The sequence below is a fragment of the Macaca fascicularis genome, chromosome 8 (genome assembly GCF_037993035.2).
Source record: "Macaca fascicularis isolate 582-1 chromosome 8, T2T-MFA8v1.1".
In the NCBI taxonomy this organism is placed as follows: domain Eukaryota; kingdom Metazoa; phylum Chordata; class Mammalia; order Primates; family Cercopithecidae; genus Macaca; species Macaca fascicularis.
In genome coordinates, this window is record NC_088382.1 from 153327907 (window position 1) to 153334507 (window position 6601).

Sequence of the window (6601 nt, forward strand, 5' to 3'; positions counted from 1 at the left end):
TGACTAGGGCACCTTGTTCTGTTTTCCTTAGAATTGGTAAGAGTATGTCCTTGTTTTGATATCAGGATACTGTTACTCTCAAAGAATTGTGAATTATTCTATCTTCATCTGTTTTCTGAAGTTGCTTATGTAATATTGATACTATTATTTCTTCCTTAAGTATTTTCTTCCTTCCCTTCCTTCCTTCCCTCCTTCCCTCGCTCACTCTCTTCTTTTTTTTCTTTTCTTTCCTTCCTTTTTTTTTTTCTGAGATCCAGTCTCTGTCACCGAGGCTGGAGTGCAGTGACGTGGTCTCGGCACACTGCAACCTCTGTCTCCCAGGTTTAAGTGGTTCTCCCACCTCAGCATCCCGAGTAGCTGGAACTGCAGATGCTTGCCACCGTGGCCGGGTGTTTGTATTTTTAGTAGAGACAGGGTTTCACCATGTTGCACAGGCTGATCTTGAACTCCTGGCCTGGTGATTGGCCCACCTTGGCCTCCCAAAGTGTTGAGATTACAGGAGTGAGCTACTGTGCCCAGCCATAAATTCAATTTTTTTGAACAGCTATAACACTTAAGGTTTTTCTATTTCTTCTTGTGCCAAGTTTGGTAACTTTTATCTCTCAAGGAATTATTCATTTCATGTAAAACAGTGAATTATTGGCATAAAATTCAAAACATTCCATTCCATTTTATTGCATTTTATTTGACATTCTATTTTAATTACATTTAAAAGGATGTCTTCTGGCTGGGCGTAGTGGCTTACTCTGTTGCCCGAGCTGGAGTGCAGTGGTGTGATCTCGGCTCACTGCAACCTCTGCTTCCCGGGTTCAAGCGATTTTCCTGCCTCAGCCTCCTGAGTAGCTGGGAATACAGGCGCCTACCACTATGCCCAGCTAATTTTTTTATTTTTAGTAGAGATGGGGTTTCACCATGTTGGCCAGGCTGGTCTCAAACCCTTGACCTCGTGATTCGCCCATGTCGGCCTCCCAAAGTGTTGGGATTACAGGCGTGAGCCACTGCGCCCGGCCAAAGTAGATTAGTTCATTTATGAGAGCTTCACCCTCATGATCCAATCACCTCTTAGACTCCAGCTCTCAGTACTGCCATATTGGGGATGAAATTTCTACATGAGTTTTGGAAGAGCAGATACTCAACATAGCTTTCTGTCCAAGACTCATGTCCTTCTCACAAACAGATTTGTTGCAATCCCATAGTCCTCAGATTTTATTCCAGCACTGAATTAAAAGTTCAGAGTCCAGAGTCTCATCTGTGAGCCTGTGAAATCGAACAAGTTATGTCCTTCCGAGATACAATGATGGTGTACAGGCAAAAGACAGATATTCCCACTCCATCAGGGAGGGGTAAGCAGTGAGAAAGGGTTAGCAGGTCCCAAGCAAGTCTGAAACTCTGCAGGGAAGGCATTAAATGCTGAAGCTGGAGAATCATCTCTCTTGACTCCATGTGCCACTTCCTGGACACCCCAGGGTGAGGTTGGGTCCCCAAGGCCTCAGGCAACCCCACCCGATGGCTTTGCTCTACCCCCATGGGTTAGTCCTGGTGCCTGAAGCTTTTCCAGGCAAGCGTGCGTGCTGCCAGTGACTCCACGGTTCTTGGTTCCCAGTGGTGGTCCCACTCCCGTGGCTCGCTAGACATTACCCTGGTGGGGACTCCCCAGCAGCTCCAGCTCCTCATTTCCACTCAGCATTGCTTTAGTGGGGATTCTCTGTAGTGGCTCCACCCCTGCCACAAGTCTCTGCCTGGGCCCCTGGGCTTTCAGTGGTATCCTGTGAAATCTGGATGGAGGCTGTCAAGCCTTCGCAGCTCTGACTTTCTGTAAGTCAGCAGAATTAGCACCACATGGATGCCACCAGGGTTTAGGGCTTGTGCCTTCTGGAGTGAGGCATTCACATCTGGGGCTGCTTGAACAATGGCTGGGTGACCACGGAGTACTACGCTGTGGTGCCTGGAGCAGAGTCCTAACGTGGCCCTGGGCGAGCCTGTGGAGGGCTCCCAGGATCTGTCCCCTGAAAGCATTCTGCCTTCCTAGGCCTCTGAGCCTCTGATGGGAGAGGCAGCCTCGATAACCTGAAATGCCTGCTGGGTCTTAGTTTCATTGTCTTGGGAGAATTGCACCTGGCTCCCTTCTACCCAAGCTAATTTCTTTGACAAACTTCACTGGGCTATACCCTTAGTTTCCTCTCCTGAACACACTTTTACTCTACATGGCCAGCCTGAGTTTTTCAAATCGTTCCACTCTGCTTTTAAATTATAAATTCTATTTTTAAACTATTCCTTTGCTCTCCAAGCTCAGCGTAAGAGGCCAAAAGTAACCAGCAGCTCCTTTTTCTGTTGTTTGGTTTTTGGTTTTTGGTTTTGTTAAGATGAGGTTTTGCTGTTGTCACCCAGGCTGGAGTGCAGTGGCGGGATCTCGGCTCACCGCAACCTCTGCCTCCCGGGTTCAAGCGATTCTCCTGCCTCAGCCTCCCGAGTAGCTGGGATTACAGGCACGCTCCACCACGCCCAGCTAATTTTCTATTTTTAGTAGAGATGGGGTTTCTCCATGTTGGCCAGGCTGGTGTCAAACTCCAGACCTCAGGTGATCCGCCGGCCTTGGCCTCCCAAAGTGTTGGGATTACAGGTGTGAGCCACCGCGCCTGGCCACCAGCAGCTCCTTCTCTTTTTTTGCTGCCAGATATCCTAGTTCATCACTCTCAAGTTTGACCTTCCACAAAGCCTGCAGGCATGGACACAATTCAGCGAAGCTCATTGCCAATTTATATTAAGGATGATCTTCACTGTCCAACACCTTGTTCCTCTGTTCCATCTGAAACTTCATCAGAATGGCCTTTATAGTTCATATTTCTATCTGCATTCTGGTTGTGACCACTTAATGGATCTCCAAGGAGGTCCAGTCTTTCCTTAGTCTTGTCTTCTAAGTCCTCACCAGAATCTAGGCCTTTTCTAGCCTGCTCCCCCAATTCTTCCAGCCTCTGCCCGTTACTCAGTTTCAAAGCCGCTTCTACATTTTTGGTTATTTTTTATTAGCAGCACCCCACTCTCAGTACCAATTTTCTGTCTTAGTCCATTTTCTGTTGCCTACAACAGAATACCTGCAACTGGATTATTTATCTGTTTGTTTGACAGAATCTCACTCTGTTGCCCAGGTTAGAGGGTAGTGATGCCACCCTAGCTCACTGTAACCTCAAACCTCTGGGCTCAAGTGATCTTCCTACCTCAGCCTCCCGAGTAGCTGGGACTACAGGTGTGCGACACCATACGTGGCCTGAAACTGGGTAATTTATAAAAGGATTTTATTTCTTACAGCTATGGAGGCAGAGAAGTCCAAGGCCAAGGGGCCGCATCTGGTGAGGGTCTTCTTGCTAGTGGGGACTCTGCAAAGTCTGGAGATGGTGCAGGGCATCAATGGTGAAGGGCTGAGCATGCTTACGGGATAGCTCAGGTCTCTTCTCTTCTTGTAAAGCCTTCAGATCCCCTCCCTGATAACCCATTGATCTATTAATCCACAAATGAGAGCAGGGCCCTTGTGATCCAGTCACCCCTTAAAGGCCTTACCTCAGTACTGCCACATTGGAGATTGGAGATTAAATTTCTTTCCTTTCTTTTTTTTTTTTTTTTTTTGAGACGGAATTTCACTCTTGTTGCCCAGGATGAAGTGCAATGGCACGATCTCGGCTCGCTGCAGCCTCTGCCTCCCGGGTTCAAGTGATTCTCCTGCCTCAGCCTCCCATGCAGCTGGGATTACAGGCACCCACCATGCCTGGCTAATTTTTTGTATTTTTAATAGAGATGGGGTTTCACCATGTTGGCCAGGCTGGTCTCAAACTCCTCAGCCTCTCAAAGTGCTGGGATTACAGGCATGAGCCACCATACCCAGCTTTTTTTTTTTTTTTTTTTTTTTAAGTCTCATTCTGTTGCTAAGGCTGGAGTGCAGTGGTGGGATCACAGCTCACTGCAGCCTCAACCTCCTGGGATCAAGCAATCCTCCTTCCTCAGTCCCACTGGTAGCTGGGCCTACAGGTGTGTGCCACCATGCTGGGCTAGTTTTTAAATTTTTAGTAGAGACAGGGTCTCATTATGTTGCCCAGGCTGGTCTGGAACTCCTGGGTTCAAGCAATCTTCCCGCCTTGGCCTCCCAAAGTGCTGGGATTACAGGTGTGAGCCACCATGCTCGGCCAAGGTCTTTCAACTTCTATCTTTGGAAAATATTTTGATTTTGCCTTCATTTTTGAAGGATGTTGCTGCATACAGAATATGTAATTTACTTTGCCTCTGAGTGCTTGTAAGATTTTCTCTTTATCACTGGCTTTTAGCTGTTTGATTATGATGTGCCTTGGTGTGGATTTCTTTGTTTTTATCTTTCTTGGTGGTTATTGATCTTGGATTTGTGGCTCTATTTTCCTCTTATTTGGAATATTTTCCATCACAGTTTCTTTCTTTTTCTTTCTTTTTTTTTCTTTCTTTCCTTTTCTTTCCTTCCCTCCCTTCCTTCCTTCCCTCCCTCCTCCCTCCCCTCCCCTACCCTCCCCTCCCCTCCCCTTTGAGACAGAGTTTCACTCTTGTTGCCCAGGCTGGAGTGCAATGGCACGATCTTGGTTTACTGCAACCTCCACCTTCCAGATACAAGCAATTATCCTGTCTCAGCCTCCCGAATAACTGGGACTACAGGTGCCCACCACCACGCCCAGCTAATTTTTGTATTTTTAGTAGAGATGGGGTTTCACTATGTTGACCAGGCTGGTCTCAAACTTCTGACCTCAGTTGATCCACCCGCCTCGGCCTCCCAAAGTGCTGGGATGACAGGCGTGAGCCACCACTCCTAGCCAGGAATTGCAATTTTAGGTGAAGTTTGCTTTCTGTTGCCCTCGGGGCACTGTGGCTCTGTTTGCTGCTGCCTTCCTGCCCCTTCGCTTGCTGTGCTGCAGTGTGGTCATGTTCTGTGGGTTTGTCTTCAAGTCCATTGACCTTTTCTTTTGCCTTTGAGGTCTTTTCTGTTTGTTTATTTTATTTTGTTTTTATTTCTAAAAGGTCACCTTGAGTTCAGAAGCCTTTGTGGTCTCATGTTCATTCCACCATTGAATTTTTCATTTCAGATACTAGGTTTTTCAGCTGTAGAAGTTCCACTGGATTCTTTTTTTATACCTTTCATTGCTACATTACCATGTTTTCCTTTAAACCTGTGAAATTACTCACATGGCTTTTTAAAAGTTCTTATCTGACTGGGCGCGGTGGCTCACGCCTGTAATCCCAGCACTTTGGGAGGCTGAGGCAGGTGGATCACGAGGTCAGGAGATCGAGACCATCCTGGCTAACATGGTGAAACCCAGTCTCTACTAAAAATACAAAAAATTAGCCGCGCATGGTGGCGGGCGCCTGTAGTCCCAGCTACTCAGGAGGCTGAGGCAGGAGAATGGCGTGAACCCGGGAGGCGGAGCTTGCAGTGAGCTGAGATTGCGCCACTGTACTCCAGCCTGGGCGACAGAGCGAGACTCCGTCTCAGAGAAAAAAAAAAAGCAGGCTGCAAAGAGTCACAGCGTGACCCTGGAGCGACAGCGTGACCCTGGAGCGACGGCGTTTCCCTGTGCTTTGTGCTTCCTGGAAGAGCTCACAGCCAAGGAAAGGTGAAGACGGTGCGCTGCCGCGCGTGGCTTCCAAGGAAGGGTGAATGCCCAGACCAGCTCGGTCGGGGAGACCGTAACCCAGCGGCGCTAGAGGAATTAAAGACACACACACAGAAATATAGAGGTGTGGAGTGGGAAATCAGGGGTCCCACAGCCTTCAGAGCTGAAAGCCCAGAGCCCCAAACAGAGATTTACTCATGTGTATATTAACAGCAAGCCAGTCATTAGCATTGTTTCTATAGATATTAGATTAAAAGTATCCCTTGTGGGAAATGAAGTGATGGGCCGAAATAAAGGGATGGGTTGGGCTAGGTACCTGCAGCAGGAGCACGTCCTTCAGAAAGCGTGTGTAACTGTGTCATAGAGTGATTACATCCGGGCATTATTGCCAGCCAAGATTGATAAATATGCCCAATAAGTATAATTGTTCTCCGTGTCAGCCTTTGTTGAAGGAATACTCATGGCAATGGTGATCATCACTATCATAGTTACCATTAAATTACTCATTGTGACTGGCTGTCCTGCTTTCCTCAGGTTTTCCTCTGCCATCGGTGACAGCTTCTTGATCTGTCCCCAGGTGGGTGGCTGTGTGCGATGGGTGTCGCTCATGACAGTTGGGGTCCTCCTCAGTGTCAGTCTCAACATGGCTGCAACCGGGGGGTCCTCGGGATCCTCCCAGAATCTCTTCCTCAGCATCTGGCTCATGATAAGGTTTCAGGTGTCTTGATGGTATCCAAATCGGCTGCTGATTTTGGCCTGGAGAAATATAAGCATAACCTCTACCCCAAGTTATTATTTTACCTATTTCCCAACTTTTTGTTATTAGATCTCTCCACCAAATCAATTGTTCTGCTTCTGTCTTTGCAGCTGGTTTCTGTAGATGCTGTTCAGCTGCTGATAACATCTGACCTTTGGGCAGGCTCGAAAAATTGACAGTTAATAATGCTAGATTCAGTTGTGTATGGGCTGTCCCATAATCC